The sequence below is a fragment of the Aedes aegypti genome, chromosome 2 (genome assembly GCF_002204515.2).
Source record: "Aedes aegypti strain LVP_AGWG chromosome 2, AaegL5.0 Primary Assembly, whole genome shotgun sequence".
NCBI classification, from domain to species: domain Eukaryota; kingdom Metazoa; phylum Arthropoda; class Insecta; order Diptera; family Culicidae; genus Aedes; species Aedes aegypti.
The window spans coordinates 404,260,340-404,278,897 of record NC_035108.1 but is presented as its reverse complement, the minus strand read 5'-3'; the positions used below and the strand labels follow the sequence as shown (position 1 = coordinate 404,278,897).

The window sequence follows — 18,558 nt, the reverse complement described above, 5'->3', positions numbered from 1 at the left end:
CATGTCATGCCAAAGGAGCATAAAGTAAGAAACAGTCTGAAGCAAACTCACCACTTGTTATCTAAAATTAGAAACAGCGCGTGCGTGTCTTCAGATTCAGACAGCTCTGAGTCTACCGATTCGGGAGACTTAGCACATATTCCAATAAAGAACATCCCTTCACTAGAAATCCTTTCTCTAAACGACAACAACAATATGGAAGAAGTCAATGCCAAACTGCAAACGATGATGCAGATGATGGAGGCACTGGCAAAACAACAAACAGAACATGCCACGTATTTCAGTCAAATTCAAACGCAAACAAATCAAACTCAAGAAAACGTTATCGCACATCAACCTATAAGTAACATCGACCAGCTATTCAAAATTCCAGACCCGATCAAAATGATCCCCATATTTGACGGCAATAGAAAACAATTAAGTTCATGGCTGGAAACAGCAGAAGAAACCCTTAATGTATTAAAACCACATGTATCAGCTCAGCAGTTTAGAATGTACTTTACTGCGGTATCTAATAAAGTTCAAGGCAAAGCAAAAGACATTCTTTGCTTAGCCGGAAATCCGGACAAATTTGAAGATTTAAAAGAAATATTGACGAACGCGTTGGGAGATAGACACGAATTGTCAACATACAAGAGCCAATTATGGCATTGTAAAATGACCGAAGATATGTCTATCCATATTTACTACAAAAAATCCAAAGAAATAATTCAAAATATTAAGACTCTAGCAAAACAAAAAGATACATACAAAAATCATTGGGACGCCATTAACGAGTTCATTGAAGAGGATGCGCTAGCAGCCTTTATATCTGGACTCTCAGAACCGTACTTTGGTTATGCACAAGCTGCACGACCAAAGGATATTGAGGATGCATACGCATTCTTATGCAAATTCAAATCTAAACAAGTTGTAGCTCGAAACCTGAATCAAGACCAAAAATTCAACAAAAACAAAATATTTGAAAATAAATCCCAAGGATCATCAAATTTCAATCAAAATAAGAAACCTTTTATAAAAACCGAACATAAAGATACAACTGAACCAATGGACACAAAAACTACTCGGAGTCGGTTAACCATAAATAATCATGTAACGGAAGAAGAGGAAACTCAATCACATTTAAATTCAGAAACTGAATCTGATGAAGAAGTAGATCTAGATCTAAATTTTCACTTGGTCAACCCTACACAAAAAACAACCTAAATTACCTCCCATATTTAAAACTGAATCATCCTAAAACAAAAAAGCAGTTAAAAATATTAATCGATACTGGGGCAAACAAAAATATTATTTCACCAAACATAATAGAATCCGTTAAAACCGTACCGAATACACAAATCAGTAATGTTTGCGGAGTCAACAACGTCACTTCGAAAGGAGAACTCGATCTTTTCGGAAATACGTTTAAACCTTTGCAATTTTACGTAATGAAATTTCATTATTTTTTTGATGGAATTTTGGGGTCAGAATCCCTTGCAAAACTTAAAGCACAAATCAACTATGAGAATGAAACCATTACGTTAAGGGATAAACAATTTTCATACTCAAAATTCTACCCTGCAAAAAAACTTTACAATCATTTCATAACTATTGATACAATGAACAACGGAGACTGGTTGGTACCCACATACCAAAAACTTCATAAAAAAGTTTTCATTCAACCAGGACTATATAAAGCACATAATAATAAATCGACCATCCATGTTATTTCTGCAACCAAAAACATAGAAAATCTTCCAAAACTTCAACTGACAGTAAACAATTTTGAAACAATTCTCCCAGAAAAGATTGGCTCTCAACATATTTCCAAAAATGATATAGAGTCTATAATTAGAACAAATCATCTTTCGAAACTAGAGAAACAAGAACTGCTTTGCACTCTCTTCAAACACCAAGAAGTGATCCAAAAGAAAGGAGAAAAACTTTCATGTACGTCAGCTACAAAACATAAAATTATAACAACAAACGATTCTCCCATTTATACAAAAAACTATCGCTACCCACACCACTTTAAAGGCGATATCCAACAGCAAATTGAAGAAATGCTAGACAATGGCATCATTAGGCCTTCGAAAAGCCCATACTCTTCACCGATATGGGTAGTACCGAAAAAACTTGACGCGTCAGGCAAAAGAAAGGTACGCGTCGTAATAGATTATAGGAAGCTGAACGAGCTCACTATTGACGACAGATACCCTATGCCTCAAATAGAGGATATTCTGGATAGCCTCGGAAAGTCATCGTACTTCACAACGATCGACTTAAAGTCTGGTTTCCATCAAATCCCGATGGATCCTGCCCACATAGAAAAAACAGCTTTTTCAACGGACAAAGGACATTTTGAATTCACGAGAATGCCCTTTGGCCTAAAGAATGCTCCTGCTACATTCCAGAGAGCAATGAACAATATCCTAGGAGATTATATCGGCACCAAATGTTATGTCTATCTTGATGACATAATTATTATCGGATATAATCTAAAAGACCATTTAGAAAATCTTATCCTTATCCTGAAACGCTTATCGGATTTCAACTTAAAAATCCAACTCGATAAGTGTGAATTTCTCAAGCGAGAGACCGAATTTCTAGGGCATATAATTTCAAATGAAGGTGTCAAACCTAACCCCGAAAAAATAGATAAAATTCTGAAGTGGCCTCTACCAAAAACGCAGAAAGAGATTAAACAGTTTCTGGGTTTAGTAGGTTATTACAGAAGATTTATTAAGGATTTTTCAAAAATAACTAGACCTATGACCAAATATCTCAAGAAAGATTCATCAATCAATATAAATGATTCATCGTATCACACAGCATTTGATACGCTCAAAGGGATAATTGCCACAGATCAAGTTTTAGTCTATCCCCAGTTTGATAAGCCTTTCATCGTAACAACAGATGCTTCAGGATATGCATTAGGTGCAGTTCTATCTCAGATACAAGACAATATAGAACGCCCAATCGCCTTTGCATCCAGAACACTAAACGATGCAGAAACCAGATACGCTACCAACGAAAAGGAAGCGCTGGCAATCATATGGGCCGTGAATAAATTCAGACCATACCTTTACGGGACTAAATTTACTTTAGTAACTGACCATAAACCTCTGACTTTTATTAAAAGTTCAGAGAAAAATCAAAAAATTTTGCGATGGCGCCTAGATCTGGAAGATTATGACTACGAAGTCAAGTACAGAGAAGGCAAATCAAATGTAGTAGCAGATGCACTAAGCAGAATGCCTGTTGAAGTAAATATTAATGAAACCAATAATGATGAAATTCCTTATTTTTCAGGTTCCGAAGATCTTGAAGATGATGCAGATTCCATTGCCAATAATTCCCCTGAATCCCATGATTCCCTTGATTCCCAAACTGTTCACTCAGCTGATGATTCAGCTAATAACTATATTCATTTCACGGAACGCCCTTTAAATTATTTCAAAAATCAGATAATATTCCGTTTTTCCCGTATAGATACTATTATCCAAGAAACCCTTTTCCAGAACTACCATAGAACAATAGTATCTCAGAAAACCTACACAAAAGAAAATATCACACATCTTTTGAAAACCTTCCACAATGGTAGACAAACAGCCCTTATGGCACCAGAAAATCTTATCCAGACGGTACAGGAGTCCTTTAAAGAAAACTTCAATCAAAAAGGTCATTTCGTTTTTACTAACAATATGGTCGAAGACGTGCAAAATGAAGAAAGACAGAATCAAATAATAATAAATGAACACAATAGAGCTCACCGAGGTATAACTGAAGTCGAAGCCAAAATTAAAAGATCATATTTTTTCCCAAATATTTACTCAAAAATCAGAACCTTTATAAACTCATGTGAAATATGCAATACTCACAAATATGAACGCAGACCATTTAACATAAAAATTTCACCCAGGCCAATAACAGAAAAACCATTAGATAGAGTCCACATGGACATATTCATCATGGATAAATGCAGCTTCTTATCTCTAATAGATTCATTCTCTAAACATTTACAGTTAATAGTTTTGAAATCGAAAAATCTTGTACATGTGCAGAAAGCACTAGGAAAATATTTCAGCTCCTTTGGAGTACCCAGAGAAATTGTCACCGACCATGAAACCACTTTTCAATCAATTCAACTAAGAAATTTCCTTAGCCAGCTAGGGGCACAAATTCATTACGCCGCTTCGTCAGAATCGAATGGACAAATAGAGCGTACACATTCTACTATAATAGAAATTTTTAATACCAACAAGCACAAATTCAGAGGAATGGGTACAAAATCAATTGTAAAATTATCCGTTGCATTATATAACAACTCTGTACACTCTTCAACTAAATATACTCCAAATGAAATATTGTTCAACCAGAATAATATTGTTAACCCGGAAGAAATTATAAGAGACGCCCAAGAGCTATTCCTTAAAGCAAAATTGAACATGGGTAAAGCACAAAAACAAATGATTTCTCAAAATTCTAATAAGGAAGACCCTCCAATTATAAATGATGGGCAAGAAGTTTATGTTATTCCAAATATTCGCACAAAGACTCAACCCAGAGCCAATAAAACAAATGCAAATGAAGTCACAGACAGAACATTCAAAAACAACCGTCACATTAAAAGACATAAAAACAAAATCAAAAGACCGAAAAAAATGTAACACCATTTACTTTTATAACTTTTTGCTTCCAGATGCTTCACTACTTTATCACATTCACCCTCATTCTCACAAACATCTCATGTCAAGACCTAACTATCAGGAATCTTCATAATGATTTGATAATGATGCAAAAAACAGCCTATGTAGAATTCAGACAGGAAATATCCGAGTTGTACACCCGATCAACCTAACAGACATAGAAATTACTATCAATCAACTCACAAATTTGGTGTATCGTAAACAAAATAATAACGCTTTATTTGAAATTAGTAAATACAAGATACGAGAATTGTACTCTAATTTTATGCAAATCAAACCAATATCGCACAAACGGTCCAAAAGATGGGACATCATCGGCACAGCGTGGAAGTGGATAGCGGGCAGCCCAGATGCTCAAGACCTACGGATAATCGACAGAAGCCTCAATGAACTTGTCAACGAAAATAATCATCAAGTAAAAATTAATCACCAAATCGGCAAAAGAATTTCGGAACTTACAACCACCATCAACGAACTAATCGAAAAACAACAAATCAATCAAATCATTCTCGATGAACTTGACGTCATCACCACCATACTGAACATAGATACACTCAACAAAATTCTAACAAGCGTTCAAGAAGCGATACTCTTTTCTAAAATGCACGTCACAAACAGCAGAATGTTATCTGGCAAAGAAATTCATCTGATCAAGGATATACTCAGAAATCAAGGAGTCCAGCTAGACATCCCGGAAGAAGCACTCAATTTTGTTACACCAAAAATGGCAACTAGCGAAAATACTTTACTCTACATATTACATGTTCCAGAATTGGAGACAGAAGAAGCGACAATCATGCGAATCCACCCATTGAGTCAAAATGATTCGATTATTAAGACTTACCCTCAATTCCTTATCAAACAAGCAAAACAACTCTTCACCACTGCAAAACCAGACGACTACGTCCAAAGACACAGTTTTATCAAAGAATTCAAGGATCTGTGTATTTATCCACTCATCATGGGAACAGAGCCACAATGTCTCATGGAAATCAACGCAGAAACTACAACCAAACTAATAACCAATAACAAAATTCTTATCTCAAATGCAAAAAACCAAGAATTACGCTCAAATTGCGGTCCTAGCGACAGATACTTATCTGGAAATTTTATAGTATCGTTCTCAAATTGTACAATCGAATTTATGGACCAAAATTTCACATCTACCGAAAAAATAAGTGAAAGTAAGTCTATTCAAGGAGCATTACACAATCTGCAGATAAACAGCGAGATTTTGCAAAATCATGACGTTGCAAAAATAGAAAAAGCCACCCTTCTGAACAGACGCAAACTGGAAAAAGTATCTCTTCAACACGAAACCGACCAGATTTGGAAATGGAGTCTATTAGGAGGAACCACTCTGATGTCGACTCTACTATTCTTCACCCTTTACCTTATCTTCATTCATTTAAGGTTTACCCACAAAAGGACATCGAGGAAAACCCACCAAAGGAAGCCTGAAACCAAATCACCAGGACATGATAACCAGGAGCTGAGTATCGAGGACGACACTTCTTCACCCCCCGGAGGAGTCACGACATGAACCAGCCACCACAGGTGCAACGTCACATGCACCGTCATCACCTTTGGATCGGACCACTGCCACGTGCTATGCAACGTCAACACCTTTATGCCCAACAGCCGGAATTGCTAGGTCAGCAGTTCAATTCTACAAAACCACCGGACTGACCGTGACCGGTGTTCAGTTTATTTTTATCCGTGTTTCATTGCGTTTCGGCTTAAGTAATAAAGTGATTTAGTGAGGAAAATCAGTTAAGTGTTTTTTAAAAAGCCCGAACCGCCAGCAAACCCAGGATTATATATATATATATATATATATATATATATATATATATATAAAGGAGTCTACTAAAAACCTATTATGGAACTCAAAAGGTTAGAGCCTAGTTATTTTAAAACGAGTACATCCAGGAGTTTTACAAAAAATACGTTAAAGCTTCATATATTCCCAGGAATCCTTCCTGGGATTCCTCTAGACGCCATGCTTTCGATTTTCGATAATTACTCCAGAGTTTGTTTCGAAAAGTCGTTCCTGAGTAGGCGTACATTAAATTTCTCCTACGAGTTGTCAGCATCAAAACAGTTTTTGTAATTCATCTTTTGCATCCTGCTAGAAATTTCTTTAAAACACAAGGAATTGCTTAATGATTGTTTCAATTGCTATAGTTCTAGGAAAAAAATTACTTATAAATTCAATTTTCTAAGCAACTTCGAGAAATCGTCTGCATATTTTCTTAATTTTGTTTTTTTATTGTCTATCGAACTTCGTCGGGAGTAAAACCAGGAATTCCAAGTTGAGCATTATATATTTTTAGGAATAAAAAGAGTTTTTTTAAGTCCTTGTAAAATATGTCCATTTTATGGTAATTATATATATAGTTAGTTATTCTTCAAAATATTCCTTTAGTAATTGCTCCTAATATCTTTCTTGGGATTATTAGAATGTATCTTGTAGGCACGTTACTTTTCCCCCTTGGCGAGTTCATCATGTTTCTTTGGAATCATAAACTCATTCAAGTATGCCTTTAAAAATTCCGTTTTCCCCGACATTTTCTCTGGAAATCCCAAATCAAAACCAACCTTAGACTAATCAATTCCACAACAAACTGCTAATATTATTGAAGAATACCTACAGGAATTATTCCAAGAAGTTTTCAATGATTCGATCAGTAATTTCAGTAATTAACCTTAAGCAGGGATTCCTTAAATTCAAAGTAGTGGGCTTCGTGGCCGTGCGTTTAGCGGCTTCAATCATTCAGGCGTATTGTGTCACGAATTATGGGTTCTATCCCTGCTCCAGTCGGTGAAAACGGTGATTCGTGTTGTCCGTTGCCTAATCTTTGTGTTCGTTCAGTCTTTACAGCCTTTGGCTGCAGACGGTCTTTAAAATTTGCATTAAACTGTTTTGAACACCATCTTAGGAACTTTTCAGAAATAACTTTTGATCTTCTTCAAATAAGTTTGCAGAATACCATTGATGATTGGAATCTGTTTAGGAATTTCTCCTGAATATTATTCCACCACTTCTTTACGGATTATTCAGGAAATCACTTCAGGTATTTTATTTAAAGATCCTATGATGATTCATGCAGATTTTTATAACGATTTTTTTAGAAATTTCATCCAAGATTTTTTCTATAATTCAATCATGGAGTTCTCTTCCTGGAGGACTACACAAAAAACTTCCCCAAATAATTTTATAGAGCATTCGTAAAACAATTCAAAGAATCAACGACAGTATCACAAATAATATAACTTTATTTTCTATAGTAGTTACATCAAATACGTATAGCATTGATTTCCTGTGGTTTCCATTGAGAAAGCACAAAGACTTTTCTCGAGATGCGTCTGAGTATTCAAACAAGAATTCTTTCAAAGATGCATTAGGTATAATTCCAGAGATTTGTCGAGGACTTCTAAAGATTACATAAGTTTTTACTATTATTTATTTATAAGTATTTACCTCTAAGAACACCCAAAAATCGTCAGCATAATACGAAGGAAATTCCTCAGCATATAGCTTCTTGGATTCCAGAAATTTATATAATAAATATTAGATAAATCCTGAAAAAATCAATGTAGGAGTTCCTTCTGGAGTGTTTGGGAAAAAAATATGTAGGTTTATATATGTTATAATATATAAAGAAGTATCTGGATAAATTTCTAGAGGAATTTCAAATCATAATTAAATAGAATCCAACAATAATTTCTATAGGGAATACTAAAGAATAAGTTATGTTTCTCTCAGAGCAACCTCCGAAAAAAAAACTTTTGATAAAATCCATGATGAAACTCATGTAAGATTTATGGCCGAGTTCTAGAAAAAAATATGAGGGTTAATATGTTGCCGAAAGCTTAAGCTAAGTATGCTGTTTCGCTCAAGAAAAGTAAAGAAATTCCTTGATTGAAAGGGTCAAGAAATTTCCTACAGAGAGCCCCCTTTGAAGTGACATTTCTCGCGTTGAGTATCATACAGGCGTATCTGCAGTGATCGATTTCTTTTCGTCGATTTTCTTTTTGCAATAATGCGAGAAAATCAAAAGATTTTCGTAACATTTTACGATGTAGCAAGACGAAGGACGATGTGTACTTTCTACTGAACCAAAAATAGCAATCGAAAACAGTCACCCGGCCGAGAAATAAGTCAAAGAGAAAATCGATGAAGAGAAATCGATCATTGCAGTTAGCCCTTATGATATTGAACGCGAGATTTCTTCTCAACTGCGTACTGCGATCAGAAAAATGTGATTTTCTTAACCATTTCTTGGGAGAAATTTTCCACTCATCGAGATAGGCGATTCCTTTTCTTGTCAGTAGCAAACCGACCTTTAAGAAAAAAAAGCTAGATGAAACTTAAAACAGGGAAACTTAGCAGGCTGAGGCGATTGAAAATATCTTGAATTGTATCGTAAAAATACATTGACTGTGTCCCTGAATCAATCCAAAAAGGAATTTCGGTTGTGATTCTTAAGGAATTGAATGTATCATTTGATGAATTCTTAAAATAAATACTTAATGGAATTGAGGAAAAAAAATAAATCTTTAGAATAGTTTACGGAGAAATCTCAGCAACAAATTACAGTATAAAACATCGAACAATGAAGGACATCCATCCCACTTTTTCTTCCATGGATTCATTGGAGAAATAATGAGTTCTGTTTGATCTTTCGACCTTGACGCTTGCTTTTGCCGGAGCGAGCGACGAGGGCAGGATCAAAAACGTCGCGCGTCGGTCTAGTAAGTGAAAAAGTGGCGTGATCGGGGAGTTCGGTTGGAGTAAGTTAAAAAGTGCCGCGATCGGTTCGTTCTTTTTGATCTTTCGACGACCTTGACGCTTGCTCCTGGGCAGTGCGTCAAGAAAGCCCGAGCTGTCGTCTGTGTTTTTTTTTTCGGGTCGCGCGCCAATTTTTTTTTTTTTTTTTTTCTGAGTGCTAGCCGAGCAAACGAGTGAAGCTGAAAGTGGATTGTGGCTGCTCAGTCAAGGATAACGGATCAATTGGTGAGCTCGTTTCATGCTACTATTTCTAATCTATAAAATATGTATAACTGCACATTTAATCGTTACAATGGTGGGATGTAAATATGATGTTTCAACAAACTATGGATGTATCGTCACTGTGAGTGTCGACACAAACTCTGATTCATGATTTATTTATGTTTAACATTTTTTTTTTTCAGGACACCCCTTATATACCTTTATTTTTGTAATTAAAAAAAACTTTGAATGGTTCGACACTACAAGTGTAGACTTGCGAAAGGTTCACTTTATTCAACAAACTTTGGATGGTTCGCCACTGTAAGTGTCGGCATAAGAATAAGAGTGTTCTATGATGTCTCAACCAATTGAGTCTTTTGTTTCTTTTCAAATGCGTAAAATATAATAACACATGCTTTCGTACTGACAGCTGTAGGAATGTTACATTTAGGTATTTGTTCAACAAACTTTGAGTGGTTCGTCACCTCAAGTGTCGGCAAAATTTTCCTCTACATAGAAATTATATGAACAATTATATTTACGTATAAGCATGTATATATCTCACAAATCATTGTTTATCATGGTCCAATCGCTTATCAAAGTGAATCCTTTGACCCAACGATCCTCCCCATTAACAAACATCCCTCCCAGTAACCTTTGTGGAGATGCAGAGGCAAACACGGTCTCCAAATAGCAAAGGTTACACACTAACATTCCTTCCCTCAATCCCACCTGTCTGCAAGGACGTGGCCGGCGCCGTTATTGACCTTGTATAAATAGAGGCACTGAATTATGCACACTGAAGAAGATTATGGCCAATCCCAGCTGAACTTCTAGTTGATTCTTTGTGCATTTTCACTGACTTCGGTCAATCACGGAATAGCAACCATTGATATGTGTAGTCAGTCTAAGCTAAGCTAGCTAAGCTAAGCATGGATTCATTGGAGAAATAATATCTGTAGAAATTCGGGAGTTATTCCTGTAAAAAATGCTAGTTTAATCTATTCCAGGGAATTCTTGGAGTAATTCTGTATTAAATCCTTGAATCAAATCTGGCATATTACAATGACGACAAAAAGCTCAATATCTCTGATCTGGGATTCTGAAATAATTCTTACAAGGATTCTTCCAATACTTCTAAAGATTTCTGCAAGAATTGTTTAAGGAAAGAAGTTATTTCAGGAATTAATTCGAAAATTCCACTTAGCATTTCTCTAGGATTTTTTCAGCTCACCCGTATTGCTCGTATCGCTTTCGTTCGAGTTTAATGTTTGCACACTACCACCACCTAGTATTAGCAGTACGTTTAGCATTTGGCGTTAATATTTGCGTGACTATGTGTTGAATTGATAATTGTTCTAGCTTTTACGTCTGTTTGTCTGTGCTCAAAGTACCAGTATTCGTTTCGGAATGCCAAATTAGTGAAAGGACAAAAAGCGGGAAGAAAAAAATTGACGTTTAGTCCTTTGGATGTTTTGTCCTTTTTGGCGTTTTGTCCCTTTCGGCGTTTTGGGATTCGAAGTTTTTGCATCCGACGTTTTGTCCCTAAGCCTTGTCAGAAACCTCAAAATTTGCTGATAAATAAGTATAAAAAAAAATTTCCTTGTTTTTTTTGCTCATTTGCACCTCGTTTCCTCATGGTGTCCCTAAATTCGCTACCTCCCATAAGAAATCAAAAACCGAAATAAAAAAAGGCGAATACTGGTGCAGGGGATCCAGTATTCGCCATTCTAATTTTCAATACATACACAAAGTTTGGGATCGATTCCAACTTTTTTTTTCTACGAAACATGTCTTTGAGAGCTTTTGTTTGAAATACGACAGTATTCAGATATCTAATGACTGATTAATGAGAATATATATTAACTTTGGTTGACGAATACTGCTACATTTACCCTACAAGTAGCTTTAAAAATATGATTTTTTCCTGAAATTTTATTACAAATTTATTTTGATGGTAATTCAGAAAAACCGTTTGAATTTTCTCTTAAATATGTCAAATTGTTTCAGTGTTTTTTTCTAATATACTTAATAATTACTTAGGGATAATACACAAATTATGTCACGCTCCAAAGTAAGGGGAGAAATCAGTCGTGATAGCGAGAAGAGCCTTAAAAAAATTTGGAGATTACTTAAATTAATTGTGACAAGATGTTTTATTTTTAAATTTATAGTCATAAATTTATGAAACTGACGTGGAAGGCACTCAAAAGTTTATTGTGGAATATTGACTAATATTCGTTCATGAATTTACTTAAAAAGTTAAGGTAGAACTCGTTGCTTGGTGTTCTTTAACTGTTTTATCTTGCCGCATTTGCTACACATTTAGTCAAGATTTGCACCCCAATGACAAACAAGAATGAATTTGTTTGTTTCTGCTTGAACAGTGTTGTCATTAATGATTCTCGCATATTGAACACCAGGAAGGCTCTAGATATTCCCCTACTTTACTGAAAATTTTAATCTATACTTTGCAGCTGATTTGATATATTGTACTTTTTATGGTTTATTTGGACAATGTTACCAACTGCTATAATAACTTCTCACCATTTATAGTATTGATGGATGGACCATGTATAGCCAGTAGCATAGCTAGGGTGCGGTGAGTGCGGTATTTTTCCTGGTAATTTTTAGACTATGCTATGCCACCAACAATTTCGAATAAAACAAATGCAGATATTACTACCAAAGCATCGTTAAAATGTTGCGAATAAACTTTCAAGAATTGGTTTGGAAATTCTTTCAAGAATTCTAGCAGACATTTTTACTTAATTTCTTTTGAAATCTACACTAACAACTACTTCAGGAAACTTCTCCCAGTGGAAGCACTGCAGAATTTTCTAGTTATTAATGAAAGTAATGTTTTGCTGAAAAAATACTCCATTAAAGTTCGTAAGTAATCATCTGGCCTGCCTATAAAAACAACTACAATTCAATGAGGTTTTTTGTCAAGAAGTTGCAGCTGAGATTTCGAAGATTTCTTCAAAACTCCACCCTGATTTCCTGATTATTCAAGAAATCCTATACAAATCATTCTAGGAATTTTTCAAGGATTCAACCAAAAATTCAACTGAGAAGACTTCCAAGAAGATTTCCCCAAAATTACGCCAAAAAAAATTAGGTTTTATTAGATATTGCATCCATCCCACTTTTTCTTCCATGGATTCATTGGAGAAATAATATCTGTAGAAATTCGGGAGTTATTCCTGTAAAAAATGCTAGTTTAATCTATTCCAGGGAATTCTTGGAGTAATTCTGTATTAAATCCTTGAATCAAATCTGGCATATTACAATGACGACAAAAAGCTCAATATCTCTGATCTGGGATTCTGAAATAATTCTTACAAGGATTCTTCCAATACTTCTAAAGATTTCTGCAAGAATTGTTTAAGGAAAGAAGTTATTTCAGGAATTGGTTCGAAAATTCCACTTAGCATTTCTCTAGGATTTTTTCAGCTCACCCTTAGTGCTCGTATCGCTTCCGTTCGAGTTTAATGTTTGCACACTACCGCCACCTACTTATAGCAGTACGTATAGCATTGAGCGTTAATATTTGCGTGACTATGTGTTGAATTGATAATTCTTCAAGCTGTTACGTCGGTTTGCCTGTGCTCATAGTACCAGTATTCGTTTCGGAATGCCAAATCAGCGAAAGGACAAAAAGCGGGAAGACCGGGAACGAAATTTCGTGAAAAAATGATTCTCTTCCGAAAAATAAATTGACTTTTAGTCTTTTGGATGTTTTGTCCCTTTTGGCGTTTTGTCCCTTTTGGCGTTTTGGGATTCGATGTTTTGGCATTCGACGTTTTGTTCCTAAGCCTTGTCAGAAACCTCAAATATGTTGATAAATAAATAGAAAAAAAAATGTCTTGAATTTTTGGTCGTTTGCACCAGTGTTGTTCAGACTCATTTCCCCGAAAATAACATTTTCTGAACTACGAAGCCACGAACTACTACAACCATGCTCTATCCTCCTAAGATAGAAAAGCAGATGGTTAAGCTTGAGTACTGCACACAAAATCGATCAATTTTGATCCCAGAGAGCCACAATTCAAGTTTCGGTGAAATGAAATGAGTGAGTGAGTGAGTGCGAATCATTTCACCGAAACTCGAATTGCGGCCCACCGAGATCGAAACTGTCGGATCCCATGTGCAATACTCAAGCCCAACCACCTCCCCCTCCATCTCAGGAATATAACGCACAGTTATAACAGTTCATGGCTTCACAATTCGAATTTCGGGGAAATGAGTCTGGTCAACACTGGTTTGCACCTCGTTTCCCCATGGTGTCCCTAAATTCGATACCTCCCATAAGAAATCAAAAACTGAAATAAAAAATGGCGAATACCGGTGCAGGTGATCCAGTATTCGCCATTCTAATTTTCAATACATACACAAAGTTTGTGATCGATTCTAACATTTTCTTTCTACGAAACATGTCTTTAAAAGCTTTTGTTTGAAATACGACAGTATTCAGATGTCTAATGACTGATTAATTAGTATTCTTTGGTAGACGAATACTGGTACATTAATCCTACAAATAGCTTTAAAAAAAATGATTTTACATGATTTTTTCCTGAAATTTTATTACAAATTTATTTAGATAGTCGTTCAGAAAAACTGTTAAAATTTTCTCTTAAGTATATCAAATTGTCTCAGTGTTTTTATTGAATATACTTAATAATTACTTAGGGAAAATGCACAAATTATGTCACGCTCCAAAAGGAGGGGAGAACTCAGTCATGATAGCGAGAAGAGCTTTAAAAAAAGTTGGAGATTACATAAAATAATTGAAACAAGATGTTTTATTTTTAAATTTATAGAAATAAATTGCTGAAACTGACCTGAAAGGCACTCAAAAGTTTATTGTGGGATATTGAAAAATATTTGTTCATGAATGTACTTAACAAGTTTAGGTAGAACTTTATTGAAAGTTTAGCCAATATTTGTTTAATAGATTATTTTGCTAGCTTCTATCCGATGTGAAATAAATATTGATGTATGCGTTTAAAATACAAACATCAAACGCGGAAACACCAAACGCGCTTAAAAATTGCACAATAAATGCGGTGTCAAAGATGGATTTTCTTTGCTACGTTAGCGATGATGTGGATAGTCGTTGCTTGGTGTTTACTGTTTTATCTTGCTGCATTTGCTACAAGATTTGCACCCCAATGACAAACAAGAATGAATTTGTTTGTTTCTGCTTGAACAGTGTTGCCAATAATAATTTTCGCATATTGAACACCAGGGAGGCTCTAGATATTCCTCTACTTTACTGAAAATTTTAATCTATACTTTGCAGCTGATTTGATATATTGTACTTTTTATGGTTTATTTGGACAATGTTCTTCTTCTTTCTGGCATTACGTCCCAACTGGGACAAAGCCTGCTTCTCAGATTAGTGTTCTTATGAGCACTTCCACAGTTATTAACTTAGAGCTTTCTTTGCCGATTGACCATTTTTGCATATGTATATCGTGTGGCAGATACGAAGATACTTTATGCCCTGGGAATCGAGAAAATTTCCTTTCTGGGCCCCTTTGGACAATGTTACCAACTGCTATAATAACTTCTCACCATTTATAGTATTGATGGATGGACCATGTAGCATAGCTAGGGTGCGGTGAGTGCGATCGATAACGGTCGAGATAACGACTTTTAATTCATAAATACTTTCATCTTAAATGATACCCAATGTTATGTTAAGATGTAGGGTGTTTTATGTATTTTGTACAGAGCGTTACGCGTATATAATTTGGTCACTTCCATTTGATTTTGCTGTAAATGACCAAATTATATACGCGTAACGGTCTGTCCAAATTACTTTGATTACCCTATTTTGATGATTTATTAACAGATTCAACTAAAAAATATTGGGTCCTTCTTGAAATTTCTCATAAATCGAAAACCCTTTTAGGTATTTTGTTTTAATAATTCAAAAACTCCATCATTTATCAAAACATATCCTCGAGTGACTTTCAGAAACTCATCAAGATATTTCTTTGAAAATTTTTCCTATTTGTTTTAGACTATGCTATGCCACCAACAATTTCGAATAAAACATATGCAGAGATTACTCCTAAAGCATCGTTAAAATGTTGCGAATAAACATTCAAGAATTGGTTTGGGAATTCTTTCAGGAATTCTGGCAGACATTTTTACTTAATTTCTTTTGAAATCTACACTAACAACTACTTCAGGAAACTTCTCCCAGTGGAAGCAATGCAGAATTTTCTAGTTATTAATGAAAGTAATGTTTTGCTGAAAAAAGACTCCATTAAAGTTAGTAAGTAATCATCTGGCCTTTTCCTTATTATTTAAGAAATCCTATACAAATCATTCTAGGAATTTTTCAAGGATTCAACCAAATATTCAACTGAGAAGACTTTCAAGAAGATTTCCCCAAAACTACGCCAAAAAAAATTAGGTTTTATTAGATATTGAAGATATTCTTCAAGAAGTCGTGAGAACTCCTCATATAATAAGCAATATTGAATCCAGACATCATTTAGTTTTCCAGGCAGTTCTTCTTGGAATAGTCCAGGACTAACGAGTTATTCAAACGACACATTTCTCCAAACACTTCTCAACGATTTCACCAGATTTTGTTTCAAGAACTTTTTTAGAATAAACACCACGAGAAGTTTCTCAAGAAATTCTTCCAAGAACTTTAGAAATTTCAAAACAGTTTTAAAAATATGTTGTTACTTTTCAAAGTGTTGTTTATTTTTCAAAATATCCTCCATAAACTATTTATTTTAAAACTTAAGGAGAATTTGACCAAAAATACCTCTAATAATACCGACGAGTCTTCCAAGAGTTGCTGAATGTTTTCGACAAAATATATTATAATGTATTCAATTTTTACAATGCCGTTACGGCACGTTTCTCCGTTTTGGGGGCATCCAAATTTGCCTCCGCAACGGGCCCCGAAAACTCTAGCTATGCCACTATGTATAGCATTAAATATCTCCTAACATCTCAAATTATTCAAATTCGATTACAGATTCAGATGGAGGTAAACTCCTACTTGTCTGAAATGTGTTGCCAGCTAGTCAATGTGTAAAATGTGTAGAAATCTAGTCAATAAATGGAGGCTGAACTCACATCACCCACAGTATGTGTTTAATATTTTGCATTTTAATTTGAGAACTACTGTTTCTCTCATTCAACAAAGAAAAACATTTCTGCAATGATCTTCTGACATCTACCACGTTCAGAATCGATGACCAATCACCAAGGTCTAACGGTAGAAAGCTACCTGTACCCCTAACGGCCAAGATCCGATCAATGCTAATCGTAGTACGGTTTCAAATTAGCGGTTGACCACAGGTTAAGGTACCCTACCCGCGCAAACAATCTTCCCATTCGGCGTGAAGCAACGGAATCATTACGTCTAATAAAGGAAACGTGCTGCGGTACGAATTCTAGCAATGTCTCCCTCTCGAAAAACAATGTCAGCTGATTCTCCTCAGCTGACACATTGTGTTCTAGAGTTTTTTAGGATCGCATTGAGTCACGAGAGTGCGATTTTCCCATCCTAAATTTTCTAGACAGAACGTGAGCCTAATGGGCTCGACGAATGATTAATGACACGCTGAAAAGTGTGCAATTAGGGTGCGGCTTATTTTATCCAAAGTTCCCATTGACCAAAACTATTAAAATTTAGAAGAGTCGCAAGTGACTTAAAGGTGAACTTTCTAGTTTTAAAATATAACCTTCAGTGAAGTTTACATAACTTTGTTTTTCAACCAATTTTGAATCTTTCAGCACCATTCTTTTCAATATCAAATTTATGAACAGTAAATAATCATCACATCTGCCTTAAATTATAATCAATATTAATTAAAAGTAGATTTTGAAAATTCACTTTAAAGTTACTTGCGTCAGCTTTCACGAACTTTAGGTTCTGGAAAATTTCGAAAAATAATCTTCACCCTAGTGCGCAATTAAAGATTGTTTTTCGCGTTCCCCAACGAAGATCGCGTCTCGTGCGACATAGTGTGACCTATGGCGGGGGGACTTTTACCCGTGGCCGTCGAATGATGATTTGGGAAAACAATGCAATGGGCTCCCACACTGACTGGACAATTAGCATGGATAATCGAGGCTAAACCCAGGTCGCTAGAATTACCCCTAATTTGTTACCGGACCACGTGGGGGTTGTTGATACTTCTGATTGATAATTAACCCTGTAATTGTTATTTTTATTTGAATAATATTTTTCGTTATATAAAATTGATCTAAGCACGTTTTAATTCGATTTATTTATTTTTTTTTTGTGTTTCGTTTTATGATTTTTCTAATTTTTCTTTGAGTTTTTACAGTAGTTTTTTATCTGAAACATTTTTATTTTCCGTGTAACTAACGAAAAAATCAAATTTGAAAAAAATTTACCACCATCTACTCTTCTTCTATGATAGGATGATTGTGAAAAAAGTGAAATTCACAGTTTTTTTTTCAATAACACCTTAAACCAGATCTTTTCAAAAAGAAATTAGAAAATGCTTAAATGTTAGAAAAATTATCGAAACTTCCCTGTTTTGAGTGTTATTGTCCTACCTACCTATTAGTAAAAACAATATCAGTTTAATTTTCGAATTACGGGAAAATCCAAATAATGTCAAGGGGTACTCCGTGGAAAGGCGGGGTTGATTATTAGAGGGTTAACTGCTCTTTGCAGATATCGTATCGGAATCGAATAAGGAAACATAAATCGTCCCTGAGTTTAAACATCGTTATAACAAAGAGCCCAGCGCTTTGGTTAAAATAGTTCTTCATAGATCCAGTTCTGCTCAAGGCCAGATAAACGCATATAATGGTCACCATGACCACATATTACTTTATAATATTGCGCATTTCTTTCAC

The 18,558-nt window shown here is 35.2% G+C and overlaps 1 protein-coding gene across 1 annotated transcript in view; it reads right to left on the bottom strand.

Moving 5' to 3' along the window:
* The window catches only part of LOC5573254 (alpha-tocopherol transfer protein-like), an 80,637-nt gene that overhangs the window by 47,165 nt on the left and 14,914 nt on the right, over nt 1–18,558 (bottom strand). The gene's annotated exons all lie outside the window — the stretch shown is intronic.